At 41.7% G+C, this 19,861-nt stretch overlaps 2 protein-coding genes across 3 annotated transcripts in view; both read left to right on the top strand.

The window, feature by feature from the left end:
- Positions 1-19,861, top strand: part of LOC142226008 (putative ATP-dependent RNA helicase DDX43) — a 505,423-nt gene that overhangs the window by 231,810 nt on the left and 253,752 nt on the right. The gene's annotated exons all lie outside the window — the stretch shown is intronic.
- The window catches only part of Frmd5 (FERM domain containing), a 137,530-nt gene that overhangs the window by 55,669 nt on the left and 62,000 nt on the right, over positions 1-19,861 (top strand). The gene's annotated exons all lie outside the window — the stretch shown is intronic.

Below are 19,861 nucleotides of genomic sequence, written 5' to 3'. Positions count from 1 at the left end.
ACCATATCACATCCGTCAAATGTGCTATATATAAAGGTTTGTCCCAAATACATACATTTAAATATCACTCGATTTGGACAGAATTTGATAGACTTTTACAAAATCTATAGACTCAAAATTTAAGTTGGCTATTACACTAGGGTGGAACACAATCCCACGGCGGCGGGTTCTACGCACCGGATTGACCCGATGGATACCAGCCATCGGCCAGCGGCTGCCACCTCAGTGTACGTGTTGTCTCGTCCATTTTTTCGTGTTGGAGAAGGTGCATCCCGGGGAGCCTTCTCCGCCTGCTTTTGGTCCGAGCCGGGATAGAGGAAAACCCCGGACCATGGTACTGTGCCGTCTGCCGAAATCGAATTCACCATCGCTCGGTTTCGGTGAGGTGTAACCGGTGCATGGAATGGGTGCACTTCCGGAATTGCTCCGGCCTAACATCGCTGCGGGAGTATAGTCAAACTGACTTCGTGGCAGGATGCTGTGCCAATGACAGCAGCAGTGGGTCATCTGATTATGTGACCCCACCGACTTCTCCCGCACAACAATATTCTCCGCCGCAGCATCTTACACCGAATATTGTTGTACCAGTTCCGGAGAGTGCATCATTTTTGCAATTTAATTGCAACGGGCTCCGTGGTAAGATTAGTGAGATCGTAGACTTTATGAATCGGAAAAGGATAAGGGTCGCGGCGATCCAGGAAACAAAGCTGAATCCCACCTGCAGCCTACGACATTGTGATGGGTACAATGTCCTACGGAAGGATCGCACAAGAAATGGAGGTGGTGGCCTGGCTTTCATATTACACCGTTCCGTGCAGTATAGACCTATCACGCTTGTGCTAGACACTAATGACCCGTACATGGAATGTATGGGGGTAGCAGTTAAGTGTGGGGCTGCCGAGATAGAGCTATACAATGTGTACATACCGCCGGTTGGTAGCTGTGCTCCTGGTTATAGCCCAAACATTGAGTGGTTGTTGAGCGGGCATAACCGATTGGTTCTAGGAGATTTTAATGCCCACCATGAACTCTGGCATTCTCTCCTGGGTAATGACCAGAGGGGCATAGCTTTGGCAGAGCAGATAGACGACTCCACATTTTGCACGGTGAACGAAGAGGCCCCCACGAGAATTATGGGTGACTGCAGCAGTTCGCCAGACTTATCGTTAGCATCGCCTGGTCTGATAAATGACGTCTCCTGGCAACCCGTCATTTCATTGGGTTCGGACCACCTCCCCATAATTCTCACCATCAACCGACCCTCCGATTTCATAACCTCTGAACGCCGGACGTTTATTAATCAAAAGAAAGCCAACTGGGAAGGCTTCAGAGAATACACCGATCGCCGCTTCAGTGAGCTCCCGTCCCCCTCACATGTTCATGTTGCCCAGAGGGAGTTCCGGGACATCATCAACGCAGCAGCCGCTCGCTTCATACCCGCTGGTCGAATTGCCCAGGTGAGGCCCAACTTCCCAGCCGAAGCGGCGGGACTCGCAGACGAGCGTGATGAACGCCGTCGTGCTAACCCTGCTGATCCTAGAATCAGAGAACTAAATCTAGAGATTAGTAAGATAGTCGACGAGCACAAGCGGAACACTTGGTTAGAGCACCTGAAGCAATGTAACTTAGGAACAGGAACTGGTAAATTGTGGTCAACAGTTAGAGCCCTCTCGAACCCCTCCACAAGGGATGATGGGATTTCAGTCACATTTGGCGACGTGACTGTGACTGATCCGAAGAGGTGCGCCAAATACTTCAACCGACAGTTTGTCGAGCATCCCGAGAGTGATAGAGCGAAAAGGAGAGCCACCCGTCGTGTACGTGGTCTCCGAGCCGATGACACACCACAATTTACTGCAGTCGAAGTTACCAATGTCATCAACAGCGCGAAACCATCTAAGGCGCTGGGCCCTGACGGAATTTCAATGCTAATGCTGAAGCATCTGGGAATACTGGGAGTTGAGTACCTGACCAGACTCGTCAATTTGTCTTTGGAATCACACATTATACCCGATGTCTGGAAAATGGGAAGGGTGATTCCACTACTGAAACCGGGCAAAGATTCGAGCAAAGGTGAATCGTACAGACCGATATCCCTTCTGTCGCCAGTAGCCAAGACACTTGAGGCATTACTCCTCCCCAGCCTTGTGGAGAATTTTCCAGCTGCCCACCATCAACATGGATTCCGTAAGGTACATAGTACGACAACAGCCTTACATGCCATTTCGACACATATTAATAAGGGACTTAACCAGCCCAGGCCGTGTCACAGGACGGTCCTCGTGGCGCTTGACCTATCGAAAGCATTCGATACGGTCAACCATGCCACATTATTTGAGGACATCGAGAATACGTCCCTACCGGCAGGAGCGAAGCGTTGGGTGCTGAATTATATGTGTGGACGCCAGTCGTACGTGGAATTCAGGGACAGAAAGTCAAGACCGCGTAGAGTTAAACAGGGAGTTCCCCAAGGTGGGGTGATATCTCCGGCACTGTTTAACCTCTACATGTCCTCGATTCCACCCCCTCCTGACGGCGTCGAGATTGTATCATATGCGGATGACTGTACAATCTTGGCATCTGGGCCCAATGTTGATGACATTTGCGATCGGTTGAACGTCTACATAGCTAATCTTACCAGTTATTTCACTGCGAGAAACTTGAGGATATCCCCCACCAAATCCTCAGCCACACTATTTACTACATGGACGGCAGAAGTGCGCAGGCAGTTGAATATCAGAGTCGATGGAGTAATAATTCCGACCACAAATTACCCCAAGATTCTTGGGGTCACATTCGACAGCCTTTTTAGGTCATCTGCCCATGCCACTGCAATTTGTAATAAGCTCCGTGGTAGAAACAAGGTCCTCAAGTCACTAGCCGGCAGTACTTGGGGTGCGGACAAAGAAACCTTGCTAACTACTTATAAGGCAATTGGCCGGTCAGTGGTAAACTATGCAGCGCCAGTGTGGACACCGCAGACCAGTGATACGCAGTGGAATAACATACAAACCTGCCAGAACGCTGCTCTTAGAACTGCGACTGGGTGTCTCCGCAGCACACCCCTGGATCACCTTTATGTGGAGACAATGATCATCCCTGTGCGAAGACACAACTACATGTTGTCAAAGCAGTATCTCCTGGGTTGTTATCGCAGTAATCATCCAAACCACCATCTTATGGATACACAACCACCACCCAGGAACGTAAGGGTTGATATACATAATCTAGAGCGCGAGATCCAGCGCTATAAAAGAGAGCCTCTAGATCAAGCAGCGTACCAGGCAGGTTTGAACAGGATTCATGAGGATACTGTAGCTGAAGCGGTGAGAAGCTACAAGGTTAATCCTGTTCTTGGAGTCCGACCACCGCCCATAGCACCGGAGGAAAGAGACCTCCCACGGCAGACTAGGGTAGTTTTGGCCCAATTAAGATCAGGCAAGTGCAGCCGCCTCAATTCCTACTTATCGGTGATTGATAGCAGCGTAGCTGACGTTTGTCCAATTTGCAACCAAGGGCCACACGACACGCGTCATCTTTTCTCTTGCCCAGCCAAACCAACCCGACTTACCACCAGATCACTCTGGACACACCCCATCTTAGTCGCAGAGTTCCTTGATCTGCCAACAAGCTGATGTACCAAGCGTATAACATGAAATGGATGAGATCACAATAAACTGTTACAACAACAACAACAACAACAATTTTAGTAAAAAACAAGGAAAATGTTGGCATTTTGACCATTTTTGTCGAAATCAGAAAAACATATATGGGAGCTATATCTAAATCTGAACCGATGTCAACCTAATTTGGCACGCATAGCTACAATGCTAATTCTACTCCCTGTGCAAAATTTGAACTAAATCGGAGTTAAAACTTGACCTCTGTGGTCATATGAGTGTAAATCGGGCGAAAGCTATATATATGAGATATATCCAAATCTGAACCGATTTCAACCAAATTTGGCACGCATAGTTACAATGCTAATTCTACTCCCTATGCAAAATTTCAATTAAATCGTAGCAAAAAATTGGCCCCTGTGGTCATATGAGTGTAAATCGGGCGAAAGCTATATATGGGAGCTATATCTAAATCTGAACCGATGTCAACCTAATTTGGCACGCATAGCTACAATGCTAATTCTACTCCCTGTGCAAAATTTGAACTAAATCGGAGTTAAAACTTGACCTCTGTGGTCATATGAGTGTAAATCGGGCGAAAGCTATATATATGAGATATATCCAAATCTGAACCGATTTCAACCAAATTTGGCACGCATAGTTACAATGCTAATTCTACTCCCTATGCAAAATTTCAATTAAATCGTAGCAAAAAATTGGCCCCTGTGGTCATATGAGTGTAAATCGGGCGAAAGCTATATATGGGAGCTATATCTAAATCTGAACCGATTTCAACCAAATTTGGCACGCATAGCTACAATGCTAATTCTACTCCCTGTGCAAAATTTCAACTAAATCGGAGCAAAAATTGGCCTCTGTGGCCATATGAGTGTAAATCGGGCGAAAGCTGTATATGGGAGCTATATCGAAATCTGAACCGATTTCAACCAAATTTGGCACGCATAGCTACAATGCTAATTCTACTCCTTGTGGAAAATTTCAATTAAATCGGAGTAAAAGATTGGCCACTGTGGTCATATGAGTGTAAATCGGGCGAACGATATATATGGGAGATATATCTAAATCTGAACCGATTTCAATAATATTTGGCACACTTGACTACACTACTAGTTGTACTCCTAGTGCAAAATTTCAACAAAATTGGCACACTTGACTATAGTACTAATTGTTCTTCTTGTGCAAAATTTTAAGCAAATTAGGGTAAAACTCTGGCGTCTGGGCCATATAAGTGCATATCGGGCGAAATATATATGGAGCTATATCTAAATCTGAACCGATTTCTTCCAAAATCAATAGGGTTCTATTCTGCGCCAAAACACATACTTGTGCCAAATTTGAAGGCGATTGGACTAAAACTGCGACCTAGACTTTGATTACAAAAATGTGTTCACGGACAGACGGACATTGCTATATCGACTAAGAAGCCCACCCTGAGCATTTTTGCCAAAGACACCATTTGTCTATCTCGTCTCCTTCTGGGTGTTGCAAACATATGCACTAACTTATAATACCCTGTTCCACAGTGTGGCGCAGGGTATACAAATGTATGTTAATGAATGCTAGCTTACAACGAAGTATGTGTTGATATACTGTTAGAAACGAAGTATGTGTGAATTCACTGTTAAATAAGGACACTTCTAGCTTTAACCGTTGAACCAACCATATTGTTCCAAAAACATTTGCAGATTGATTAAGTTTACGCTTTCCAGGTCCCCCAGTAATCTAAAGATATATGCCCCTAAAATTCGCTTACGCCTTACACAAAAAGCAGGACACTCACACAAGAGGTGTTTAATTGATTCCTTTCCCTCCGCATCATGACAGCTCATGCAATAGTCATTATACTTCGCGTCAATAGTTTTTGCAAAATCGCCTATCAGGCAGCGACCCGTTATAGCAGATATCAGGAGTGATATCTGACGTCTCGAGAACACTAGCATATCTAGTGTGCGGTTTAGTCCCTAGCCTTGCTAGCTCATCCGCTTCGCAGTTCACTGGTATGTTCCTATGGCCAGGCACCCATATTAGGTGAATATTGTGCTGCTCAGCCATTGAGAGATTTGCGGCAGTCGATTGCCGTTTCGAGTTAAGGAACACAGAGTCCAAGGATTTTATTGGAGATTGACTGTCTGAGTATATGCCAACATTTTGTGGAACATTACTTCTCAGCCAATTCGCTACCTCGCTTATTGCTAATATTTCAACCTGAAAAACACTACAGTGATTAGGTAATCTTTTCGTTATTCGACGTTCCAGATTTTTAGAATATACTCCGAAAAACACTTGTCCAGCCAATTTGGAGCCATCTGTGAAGAAATCTATATATATCGTTTATTCCCCGGGGCCCCGGGGAATGCACCACGCCTCACTGTCGAAAAGTTGTCTCGCCAAAATGTAATCCTCTACGTTAGGCACATCTGGCATTATTTTGAGGACAGAACCACAGCGGTAGCTCGCGCAACCCCATAGCCGTTGTTGCAGCTGAATGTTTGGCCAAAATGTCTAGAGGCAATAGATGCAGCATGACATTAAGGGAATTTGTTCCTGTCTTACTGAATGCGTCTGAGATACACAAACACGCCATACGCTGAACTTTGTCTGAACTTGTTGGCTGGTGAAGTGCCGGCCACCAGACAACAACACCATATAGCATTATAGGTCTAAGCACTGCCGTGTATAGCCAGTGCACAATTTTTGGTTCCCACTTTTTTCCTATTGCCGTTTTGCACAAGTACAGAGCTACCGTGCTTAAATTTCAGAGCTTAAATTTCAGCTTCCTGTCCAAAATACGTCAAGGTATTTTGCACACTCACCAAAGGGAATTTCAATACCCCCTTGGATATGGGCTTAACCGTGGAAGTTGTGCGAACTTTGCACTACATGACTAGTTCTGTCTTTGCAGGATTTACCCCAAGACCATTCTCTTTCGCCCATTTCTCAGTCATCCGGAGGGCTCTCTGTATAATATCTCTGATTGTGGATGGGAATTTTCCCCTGACTGCTAGCGCCACATCATCTGCGTATGCCACCACTTTTATCCTTTCTTTTTCTAGGGAAACCAGAAGGTTGTTATAGCAACATTCCAAAGAAGAGGTGATAGCACTCCTCCTTCGGGAGTGCCTCTGTTCACATACCTTTGTATGTTTGCTTGTCCTAGTGTGGCTGTAATACGTCTCTTCATTAGAAGGTCGCCTAACAGCCTAAGTATACCTGGATCAACATTCAGAGTTGTCAGTCCATTTAATATCGAGCTCGGATGGACGTTATTGAACGATGTCTAGAAACGCCACGATTGTGTATTCATTGACAGATAGTGAGCTTTCAATAAAGCTGACTAGTTCATGTAATACGGTCTCAGTGGATCTGCCCTTCGAGTATGCATGCTGTCGCTTCGAGAGCAAACTTGAATCTACAATAGTTCTAAGATAAATATCTGTCATCCTCTCTAGAGTCTTAAGTAACTTTCCTAACATTTGTCGGAAATATGGTCTTGGTGGTATGAACATCAAAGTTGAAACAGATTATCGCCACGATGTGAGAAGCTATATTCACTTAAAACCTGCCACTCAGATATCATTTCATTCAGTTCTTGCGAGGCCAAGGTGACGTCCAAAACCTCTTGTCTCTTTTTTATACCCTTCACCACTACTGTGGTACAGGGTATAATAAGTTTGTGCATTTGTATGTAACGCCAAGAAGGAAAAGTCTGAGACCCATAGTTTAGTATACCGATTGTCTTAGAATTAAATTCTGAGTCGATTTCCGTCAGTTGGTGTATTTTAGTCCGATTGTCCTAAAATTTGGTATAGGGTCCTGTTTCGGCTCAAAGACGATCCCTATTGATTTTGGAAAAAATCGGTTCAGATTTAGATATAGCTGTCATATCTATTTTTCACCGATCTGGTCATAATTGGCGTGTATATCAACCGATCTTCCTCAAATTCCGTACATCCAAATATTTTATGAGTCTCGAAAAACTTGCAAAATATCAGCCAAATCGGTTCAGATTTAGATATAGCTCCCATATATAGCTTTCGCCCGATTTACACTCATTTGCCCACAGAGTAGTTGAAATTTTGCACAGGGAGTGGAATTTGCCTTATAGCTATGCGTGTCAAATTTGGTTGAAATCGGTTCAGATTTAGATATAGCTCCCATATATAGCTTTCGCCCGATTTACACCCAAAAGACCATAGAGGCCAATTTTTTGCTCCGATTTAGTTGAAATTTTGCACAGGGAGTAGAAGTAGCATTGTAACTATGCGTGCCAAATTTGATTTAAATCGGTTCAGATTTAGATATAACTCCCATATATAGCTTTCGCCCGATTTTCACTCATATGACCACAGAGGCCAATTTTTTGCTCCGATTTAGTTGAAATTTTGCACAGGGAGTAGAATTAGCATTGTAACTATGCGTGCCAAATTTGATTTAAATCGGTTCATATTTAGATATATCTCCCATATATAGCTTTCGCCTGATTTACACTCATATGACCACAGATGTCCAAAACCTCTTGCCTGTTTTTAGTGACAAAGGTTGGGACATCTCCCTTGTTGCAAACTACCAGATTAGTACGCAAAATAAACTCTATTAGCGACTGTCCCCTTGCATTAGTATCACTACTTCCCCATATACTATGATGCGCATTCGCATCCCATAATGAGTTTCGTCTTTGTTTTCAGTGACTCCTCAACTAAGGTCTTAACGGCACATGGAGGCATCTCCCTGTCATGTCCCATATAGACCGAAGATACCCAATATTTGCATTTGGCTATTTCTAAATTGGCAACGACAGTGTCTGCATTGCACATTGAAGGAAGCAGAAACAAGTTAAGCTCGTTTTTAGCAATTATACAGGCTCGAATTACATCATTACCAGTATACTGCAATAGTTTGAACCCCGGAGTAATTAATTCAAATATTTTGTTTGTATAAACATATGGTTCTTGAATAAGAACTATGTCTATGTCCCCTTTCATCAGGAGAACTTTTAAGGCAGCACATGCAGCCTTACAATGGTGAAGATTTATCTGGAGGATCCGTAGGACCATCGAGATTTTCAACAACCGTCACATCAACCGCTTCAATCGAGTCATCAAGAATGTCCTCTTTAGAGATATCGGTCACTCTCGCAATAACCATAGGTTCAACTGAGTTCTGAGGCAGTAGAAGCCTCCTCACGCATACGGTATCTATCCATGGCTTCAACTTTGGTATCTCCCTCGACTTCGCAAGAGGATCCGCTTACTTCTGATTCAGACAGAGGCTTGTCCATTTCTGAATCCTTTAGTTGATCGTTTTTATACACCTTCATTTGGATATAATGAAAGCCATAACATACACGGCCCTGAGACTTTGCTAGATGTGGCAAATACTGAGTGTTCAATATAAACACTGCATGCCGTCTTGGCCCATCCACTTCATCCAAACGGCCAACCTTCCAATCAGCTGTTGGAAGATCTGGATTGCATTGTTTCAGTATATTTAAAATAGATTCAGGGTCAGGAGGGTTTGCAGGTATCCACACATGTGCTCTTGGTCTAGCCGGTATGTCTTTCTTCTCGACTAACTCTAGAGCAGCTCCTTCCCAAACTTCACCAATTAGTATCAGAGCAGCTTTAAAACATTATATAAACCTCTGGTCCTCAAATGCGACTAGCTTAAATCGTCCTTGATACCAACCAGCCTCTTGGTGTCGAGGATCTGGACCGGGAAACTTTTCCAGCACCTGTGAGTAGACGACAGACAGAGCATTCTCAATTTCCCCCATTTTTGCTTTGGAACCATACCGTCCAATGCTCCTTTATTAATGATAGCCATCAAACGGATGTCTTTAGCAACTGAGACAAACGATCTTTGATCCTTTTTGGAGGATGGCAGCTCATCCGGTGATCGTTCCCTTCTTCCAGCCTCAAGAATTCCTTGAGCCCATTTTAAGGAATCGCTTTGTTTAGCCGACAGCGTGCTTGGGTCGACTGATCCTAATTTCTTTAGGATAAACAAAGCATTTCTCCGTTCCTTGAATCTCTTTCGTGAAGGATTACCTCCTTTTGATGTCGTTACCTTAGAAAAAGTACGACCTGTCAAAGTGTCGCCACCTGTCGACCCGTCTACAGGTCGACTAATTGGGCCTAACTCTTGGTCATTGCCCAAATTTATAACTCCAGTCGATACCCGTCCACTGGGCCCTGAAGTTAGCAGCCCAGTGGATGACTTTGAATTTCGCTGCATGGTGGCTTAATATCCCACCACACTTGAAATTCTTAGTAGGTACCTATTACGATGAGTTTATCCGCTATTAAAAAACACGTCCGTTCCGTTCGACGGTTGTATAATATATTTTTTTTTCAGCGGTGGATTATCCCACCTCAGTAATGCTGGTGACATTTCTGAGGGTTTCAAAGCTTCTCTAAGTGGTTTCACTGGAATGTGGAACGCCGTTCGTAATCGGCTATAAAAAGGAGGTCCCTTGTCATTGAGCTTAACATGGAATCGGGCAGCACTCAGTGATAAGAGAGAAGTTCACCACTGTGGTATCACAATGGATTGAATAGTCTAAGTGAGCCTGATACATCGGGCTGCCACATAACCTAACCTAACCATCCCATCCTTTATTTTATATTTTGAATCCTTCGTGAGATTTTTCAATATGTCTGTTGTGTATTTTGATACATTATACGTAGGGGAATTAATCGGTGAAGAAATTGGTCTGAGAGACATTTCTGCTTGTCTATTAATATTTTTCCTTCGCATTTAGTATATTCATTTTAAATAATTTTTCCACTAATTTATTGTTCTTCGTCTGTAATCCTGACGTGGGATCTCGTTTTAGCCTGCGGTATGTGCACATATCACCTAATATAGTTTTCATCTTATAGTCATAGTCATCTTGTTTCATGCCTACCGTTTTCCCCCTTTGTCTGCACTCAGGATAATTATGTCTTTGTTTGATTTCAGAAAATGTCTCACTTCCCCACTGTGTCTAATACACTCTTCTCCTTCCGCTGTTACATTAAACAATGGGAAAGTTGATCTTGTCGTAGGGATTGAACGTTTGTGGTATGTGTTTGTCTGTGTTATTGACGAACCAATCGTCATTGCGCTTGAATTTGAGTTCAGCATGTTGTTGTTGTTTTAGTTTATCTAACTTATTGATGTGATGCGAATGATGTTTTCACTCTTAATGTATAGTGATAGATCATCTCCATCCATAAAATTACTAAGTCGTTCTCTTGTTGTTTTTATCAACACAGTATTGATATTAATTAGTTTATGTTTGTGTTGTATTAGAAGCTTTAGCATCTTAACGTGGAAGTTGTATAAGTGTCTGTCTAACTCTCTTTTTATATTTGGCGGGATACAATTGTTGGTGTTCTTTGTTGTATTAGAAATGAAATTGGGTACGATACCTGATTGTCAGCATTTTATGAGGAAAGTTGTTGATGACGTCAGGGATGCTGTGAGCCTATTACTTTTTGAATATTGTTTAATTAACTCTATAACTTCTGTGTTATATTTTTTTTTGTTTAATGCCTTTGTAAAGTTGCATGTTGTGATATCTGGCGTCTCGAGAACACTAGCATATCTAGTGTGCGGTTTAAGTTTAAATGGGGCCATATTTGCTTGGTGTCGTTACAACCCTTACAATTCTCCCATCGAACATTTGCCATCATGACAGCCTTCTCACGCAGTAAGAGCTTGCAGGTAGCCAGAGGCACACCAACAGATTCTAGTTCCCCTGGAATATGTAGGGTAGTTCCTAGCCTTGCTAGCTCATCTGCTTCGCAGTTCCCCGGTATGTTCCTGTGGCCAGGCACCCATATTAGGTGAATATTGTGCTGCTCAGCCATCTCATTGAGAGATTTGCGGCAGTCGATGGCCGTTTTCGAGTTGAGGAACACAGAGTCCAAGGATTTTATTGCAGGTTGACTGTCTGAGTATATATTAATGCCAATATTGCTTGGAGCATTACTTCTCAGCCAATTCACCACTTCTCTTATTGCTAATATTTCAGCCTGAAAAATACTACAGTGATCAGGTAATCTTTTCGCTATTCGAAGTTCCAGATCTTTAGAATATACTCCGAAACCCACTTGGCCATCCAATTTGGAGCAATCAGTGTAGAAATCTATATATCTTTTATTCCCCGGGGTCCGTGTACACCACGCCTCACTGTTGGGAATTAGTGTCTCAAACTTTTTGTCGAAAAGTGGACTCGCCAAAGTGTAATCCACTACGATAGGTACATCTGGCATTATTTTGAGGACCGAACTGTGACCGTAACTTTTTTCCGACCACAGCGATAGCTCGCGCAACCGCACAGCCGTTGTTGCAGCTGACTGTTTGGCCAAAATGTCTAAAGGCAATAGATGCAGTATGACATTAGGGGAGGTTGTTCCTGTCTTGCTGAATGCGCCTGAAATACACAAACACGCCATACGCTGAACTTTATCTAAACCAGTCGGTTTCTGAAGTGCCGGCCACCAGACTACAACACCATATAGCATTATAGGTCTAACCACTGCCGTGTATAGCCAATGCACAATTTTTGGTTTTAGTCCCCACTTTTTTCCTATTGCCTTTTTGCACGAGTACAAAGCTACAGTTGCCTTCCTCGCCCTTTCTTCAATATTAAGCTTAAAGTTCAGCTTCCTGTCCAAAATAACGCCAAGGTATTTTGCACAATCACCAAAGGGAATTTCAATACCCCCTAAGGAAATAGGCCTAACCGTGGGAGTTTTGCGATCTTTGCTGTACATGACTAATTCTGTCTTTGCAGGATTTACCCCAAGACCATTGTCTTTCGCCCATTGTTCAGTCATCCGGAGGGCCCTCTGAATAATATCTCTGATTGTGGATGGGAATTTTCCCCTGACTGCCAGAGCTACATCATCTGCGTATGCCACCACTTTTATCCTTTCTTTTTCCAGAGTAACCAGAAGGCTATTTATAGCAACATTCCAAAGAAGAGGTGATAGAACTCCTCCTTGGGGAGTGCCTCTGTTCACATACTTTTGTATGTTTGCTTGTCCTTGTGTGGCTGAAATACGTCTCTTCATTAGCAGTTCGTCTAACAGCCTGAGTATACATGGATCAACATTCAGAGTTGTCAGTCCATTTAATATCGAGCTCGGATGGACATTATTGAACGCCCCTTCGATGTCTAGAAACGCCACGATTGTGTATTCTTTGACAGATAGTGAGCTTTCAATAAAGCTGACTAGTTCATGTAGTGCGGTCTCAGTAGACCTGCCCTTCGAGTATGCATGCTGTCGTTTCGAGAACAAACTTGAATCGATGCTAGTTCTAAGATAAATATCTATCATCCTCTCCAGAGTCTTAAGTAGGAATGAGGATAAGCTTATTGGTCGGAAATCCTTCGCCCTCGAGTGAGAGGCTTTTCCCGCTTTAGGTATGAAAACGACTTTTGTTTCCCTCCACTTTCCTGGGATATATGATAAGTTGATACATCCTTTATATATCACCGACAACCAGGGCATAATTTTGTCAGTTACAGCTTGTAACTCCGCCGGAGTAATTCCATCAGGTCCAGGGGATTTGAATGGTCCAAAGCTATTTAGCGCCCATCTTATTCTAGTTTCCGATACAATTTCCTCGACAGGAAACGACCGCTGAGCAACTGTGGCACCGCCAGTACATGGTTCAACCGTCTGATTTCCAGGAAAATGTGTGTCCAATAGTACCTCCAGCGTCTCCTCACTGGACGTTGTCCAATTACCCTCCGATGTTTTAATGAAACCTGGAGCGGAGTTGGTGGATGCTAGAACCTTCCGTAGTCTGGAAGCCTCGGACGTATTCTCAATACTGCTGCAGTAAGCATTCCAAGAGTTATGCTGAGCCTTTCTCAGTTCTCGCTTGTATCCTCTCAGATTCTTCTTGTAAGCGTCCCAGTCCTCAGGGGCTCTGGTGGACTTTGCCTTGTTAAAGAGCTTCCTGCAGGATTTCCTCATATTACTTAATTCCGTAGACCACCATGGTGGTCGATGTTTCCCCCTTGGCTTTCCTCTAGGGCATGCAGCTTTCAGTGAGATGTTGAAGGCCTTAGTAATCCGCTCCACTGCGTGTTCGATATCTTGCACATTTCTCATATTTGTCCCTGTTATTTCCGGTATCATCATATTGAACGATTCCCTATACCTATTCCAGTCAGCTTTCCTAACATTTGGCGGAAATATGATCTTGGTGATATGAACATCAAATTTGAAACTGATGTAGCGATGATCTGAGAAGCTGTGTTCACTTAAAACCTGCCACTCAGATATCATTTCATTCAGTTCTTGCGAGGCCAAGGTGATGTCCAAAACCTCTTGCCTGTTTTTAGTGACAAAGGTTGGGACATCTCCCTTGTTGCAAACTACCAGATTAGTACGCAAAATAAACTCTATTAGCGACTCTCCCCTTGCATTAGTATCACTACTTCCCCATATACTATGATGTGCATTCGCATCGCATCCCATAATGAGTTTCGTCTTTGTTTTCAGTGACTCCTCCACTAAGGTCTTAACGGCATATGGAGGCATCTCCCTGTCATGTCCCATGTAGACCGAAGATACCCAATATTTGCATTTGGCTATTTCTAAACTTGCAACGACAGTGTCTGTATTGCACATTGAAGGAAGCAGAAACAAGTTGAGCTCGTTTTTAGCAATTATACAGGCTCGATTTACATCATTACCAGTATACTGCAATAGTTTGAACCCCGGAGTACTTAATTCACATATTTTGTTTTTATAAACATATGGTTCTTGAATAAGAACTATATCTATGTCCCCTTTCATCAGGAGAACTTTTAAGGCAGCACATGCAGCCTTACAATGATGAAGATTTATCTGGAGGATCCGTAGGACCATCGAGATTTTCAACAACCGTCACATCATCAGATTTAGATATAACTCCCATATATAACTTTCGCCCGATTTTCACTCATATGACCACAGAGGCCATTTTTTTTGTTCCGATTTAGTTGAAATTTTGCACAGGGAGTAGAATTAGCATTAGATATAGCTGCCGTATATATTTTTCACCGATCTGATCATAATTGGCGTGTATATCAACCGATCTTCCTCAAATTCCGTACATCCGAATATTTTATGAGTCTCGAAAAACTTGCAAAATATCAGCCAAATCGGTTCAGATTTAGATATAGCTCCCATATATAGCTTTCGCCCGATTTACACTCATTTGCTCACAGAGGCCATTTTTTTTGCTCCGATTTAGTTGAAATTTTGCACAGGGAGTAGAATTTGCATTATAGCTATGCGTGCCAAATTTGGTTGAAATCGGTTCAGATTTAGATATAGCTCCCATATATAGCTTTCGCCCGATTTACACTCATATGACCACAGAGGCCAATTTTTTTGCTCCGATTTAGTTGCAATTTTGCACAGGGAGTAGAATTAGCATTGTAGTTGCGTGCCAAATTTGGTTGAAATCGGTTCAGATTTAGATATAACTCCCATATATAACTTTCGCCCGATTTTCACTCATATGACCACAGAGGCCAATTTTTTTGTTCCGATTTAGTTGAAATTTTGCACAGGGAGTAGAATTAGCTTTGTAGCTCTGCGTGCCAAATTTGGTTGCAATCGGTTCAGATTTAGATATAGCTCCCATATATAGCTTTCGCCCGATTTACACCCAAATGACCATAGAGGCCAATTTTTTGCTCCGATTTAGTTGAAATTTTGCACAGGGAGTAGAATTAGCATTGTAACTATGCGTGCCAAATTTGATTTAAATCGGTTCATATTTAGATATATCTCCCATATATAGCTTTCGCCCGATTTACACTCATATGACCACAGAGGGCAATTTTTAACTCCGATTTAGTTGAAATTTTGCACAGGGAGTAGAATTGGCATTGTAGCTATGCGTGCCAAATTTGGTTGAAATCGGTTCAGATTTAGATATAGCTCCCATATATTGCTTTCGCCCGATTTACACTCAAATGACCACAGAGGCCAATTTTTTGCTCCGATTTAGTTGAAATTTTGCACAGGGAGTAGAATTAGCATTGTAGCTATGTGTGCCAAATTTGGTTGAAATCGGTTCAGATTTAGATATAGCTCCCATATATAGCTTTCGCCCGATTTACACTCATATGACCATAGAGGCCAATTTTTTGCTCCGATTTAGTTGAAATTTTGCACAGGGAGTAGAATTAGCATTGTTGCTATGCGTGCTAAATTTGGTTGAAATCGGTTCAGATTTAGATATAACTCCCATATATAGCTTTCGCCCGATTTTCACTCATATGACCACAGAGGCCAATTTTTTTGCTCCGATTTAGTTGAAATTTTGCACAGGGAGTAGAATTAGCATTGTAGCTCTGCGTGCCAAATTTTATGCGTTTTTTTTTTTAAAAAAGTTATCAAGCTCTTAACAAATCACCCTTTATATGTTTTTCTGATGTCGAGAAAAATTGTCAAAATACCAATATTTTCCTAGTAAAATCGCCACTGCTTAATCGAAAAGCTGTAAAAATTACTCTAATTTTCCTAAACTTCTAACACATATATATCGAGCGATAAATCATAAATAAACTTTTGCGAAGTTTACTTAAAATTGCTTCAGATTTAAACGTTTCCCATATTTATACCCTTCACCACTACTGTGGTACAGGGTGTAATAAGTTTGTGCATTTGTATGTAACGCCAAGAAGGAAAAGTCTGAGATCCATCGTTTAGTATACCGATCGTCTTAGAATTAAATTCTGAGTCGATTTAGCGATGTCCGTCTGTCTGTCTGTTGGTGTATTTTTGTGTGCAAAGTACAGCTCGCAGTTTTAGTCCGATTGTCCTTAAATTTGGTATAGGGTCTTGTTTCGGCTCAAAGACGATCCCTATTGATTTTGGAAAAAATCGGTTCAGATTTAGATATAGCTGCCATATATATTTTTCACCGATCTGGTCATAATTGGCGAGTATATCAACCGATCTTCCTCAAATTCCGTACATCCGAATATTTTATGAGTCTCGAGCAACTTGCAAGATATCAGCCAAATCGGTTCAGATTTAGATATAGCTCCCATATATAGCTTTCGCCCGATTTACACTCATTTGCCCACAGAGACCATTTTTTTGCTCCGATTTAGTTGAAATTTTGCACAGGGAGTAGAATTTGCATTATAGCTATGCGTGTCAAATTTGGTTGAAATCGGTTCAGATTTAGATATAACTCCCATATATAGCTTTCGCCCGATTTACACCCAAATAACCATAGAGGCCAATTTTTTGCTCCGATTTAGTTGAAATTTTGCACAGGGAGTAGAAGTAGCATTGTAACTATGCGTGCCAAATTTGATTTAAATCGGTTCATATTTAGATATATCTCCCATATATAGCTTTCGCCCGATTTACACTCATATGACCACAGAGGCCAATTTTTAACTCCGATTTAGTTGAAATTTTGCACAGGGAGTAGAGTTAGCATTGTAGCTATGTGTGCCAAATTTGGTTGAAATCGGTTCAGATTTAGATATAGCTCCCATATATAGCTTTCGCCCGATTTACACTCATATGACCACAGAGGCCAATTTTTTGCTACGATTTAATTGAAATTTTGCACAGGGAGTAGAATTAGCATTGTAGCTATGCGTGCCAAATTTGGTTGAAATCGGTTCAGATTTAGATATAGCTCCCATATATAGCTTTCGCCCGATTTACACCCAAATGACCATAGAGGCCAATTTTGTGCTACGATTTAATTGAAATTTTGCACAGGGAGTAGAATTTGCATTGTAGCTCTGCGTGCCAAATTTGGTTGAAATCGGTTCAGATTTAGATATAGCTCCCATATAAAGCTTTCGCCCGATTTACACCCAAATGACCATAGAGGCCAATTTTTTCTCCGATTTAGTTGAAATTTTGCACAGGGAGTAGAATTAGCATTGTAACTATGCGTGCCAAATTTGGTTGAAATCGGTTCATATTTAGATATAGCTCCCATATATAGCTTTCGCCCGATTTTCACTCATATGACCACAGAGGCCAATTTTTTTGCTCCGATTTAGTTGAAATTTTGCACAGGGAGTAGAATTAGCATTGTAGCTCTGCGTGCCAAATTTGGTTGAAATCGGTTCAGATTTAGATATAGCTCCCATATATAGCTTTCGCCCGATTTACACTCATATGACCATAGAGGCCAATTTTTTGCTCCGATTTAGTTGAAATTTTGCACAGGGAGTAGAATTAGCATTGTAACTATGCGTGCCAAATTTGATTTAAATCGGTTCATATTTAGATATATCTCCCATATATAGCTTTCGCCCGATTTACAATCATATGACCACAGAGGGCAATTTTTAATTCCGATTTAGTTGAAACTTTGCACAGGGAGTAGAATTAGCATTGTTGCTATGCGTGCCAAATTTGGTTGAAGTCGGTTCAGATTTAGGTATAGCTCCCATATATATGTTTTTCTGATGTCGAGAAAAATTGTCAAAATACCAATATTTTCCTAGTAAAATCGCCACTGCTTAATCGAAAAGCTGTAAAAATTACTCTAATTTTCCTAAACTTCTAACACATATATATCGAGCGATAAATCATAAATAAACTTTTGCGAAGTTTACTTAAAATTGCTTCAGATTTAAACGTTTCCCATATTTATACCCTTCACCACTACTGTGGTACAGGGTGTAATAAGTTTGTGCATTTGTATGTAACGCCAAGAAGGAAAAGTCTGAGATCCATCGTTTAGTATACCGATCGTCTTAGAATTAAATTCTGAGTCGATTTAGCGATGTCCGTCTGTCTGTCTGTTGGTGTATTTTTGTGTGCAAAGTACAGCTCGCAGTTTTAGTCCGATTGTCCTTAAATTTGGTATAGGGTCTTGTTTCGGCTCAAAGACGATCCCTATTGATTTTGGAAAAAATCGGTTCAGATTTAGATATAGCTGCCATATATATTTTTCACCGATCTGGTCATAATTGGCGAGTATATCAACCGATCTTCCTCAAATTCCGTACATCCGAATATTTTATGAGTCTCGAGCAACTTGCAACATATCAGCCAAATCGGTTCAGATTTAGATATAGCTCCCATATATAGCTTTCGCCCGATTTACACTCATTTGCCCACAGAGACCATTTTTTTGCTCCGATTTAGTTGAAATTTTGCACAGGGAGTAGAATTTGCATTATAGCTATGCGTGTCAAATTTGGTTGAAATCGGTTCAGATTTAGATATAACTCCCATATATAGCTTTCGCCCGATTTACACCCAAATAACCATAGAGGCCAATTTTTTGCTCCGATTTAGTTGAAATTTTGCACAGGGAGTAGAAGTAGCATTGTAACTATGCGTGCCAAATTTGATTTAAATCGGTTCATATTTAGATATATCTCCCATATATAGCTTTCGCCCGATTTACACTCATATGACCACAGAGGCCAATTTTTAACTCCGATTTAGTTGAAATTTTGCACAGGGAGTAGAGTTAGCATTGTAGCTATGTGTGCCAAATTTGGTTGAAATCGGTTCAGATTTAGATATAGCTCCCATATATAGCTTTCGCCCGATTTACACTCATATGACCACAGAGGCCAATTTTTTGCTACGATTTAATTGAAATTTTGCACAGGGAGTAGAATTAGCATTGTAGCTATGCGTGCCAAATTTGGTTGAAATCGGTTCAGATTTAGATATAGCTCCCATATATAGCTTTCGCCCGATTTACACCCAAATGACCATATTTGCATTGTAGCTCTGCGTGCCAAATTTGGTTGAAATCGGTTCAGATTTAGATATAGCTCCCATATAAAGCTTTCGCCCGATTTACACCCACATGACCATAGAGGCCAATTTTTTCTCCGATTTAGTTGAAATTTTGCACAGGGAGTAGAATTAGCATTGTAACTATGCGTGCCAAATTTGGTTGAAATCGGTTCAGATTTAGATATAGCTCCCATATATAGCTTTCGCCCGATTTACACTAATAAAGGGTGATTCTTTTGAGGTTAGGATTTTCATGCATTAGTATTTGACAGATCACGTGGGATTTCAGACATGGTGTCAAAGAGAAAGATGCTCAGTATGCTTTGACATTTCATCATGAATAGACTTACTAACGAGCCACAACGTCGAATTTTCAGTGAATGGGCCCTAGAAAAGTTGGCAGAAAATCCGCTTTTTTATCGACAAATTTTGTTCAGCGATGAGGCTCATTTCTGGTTGAATGGCTACGTAAATAAGCAA

This window comes from Haematobia irritans, chromosome 2 (assembly GCF_050003625.1).
Source record: "Haematobia irritans isolate KBUSLIRL chromosome 2, ASM5000362v1, whole genome shotgun sequence".
Taxonomy (NCBI): domain Eukaryota; kingdom Metazoa; phylum Arthropoda; class Insecta; order Diptera; family Muscidae; genus Haematobia; species Haematobia irritans.
Note: the sequence above shows the minus strand (reverse complement) of the source record. Positions and strands in the feature narration are given on the sequence as shown.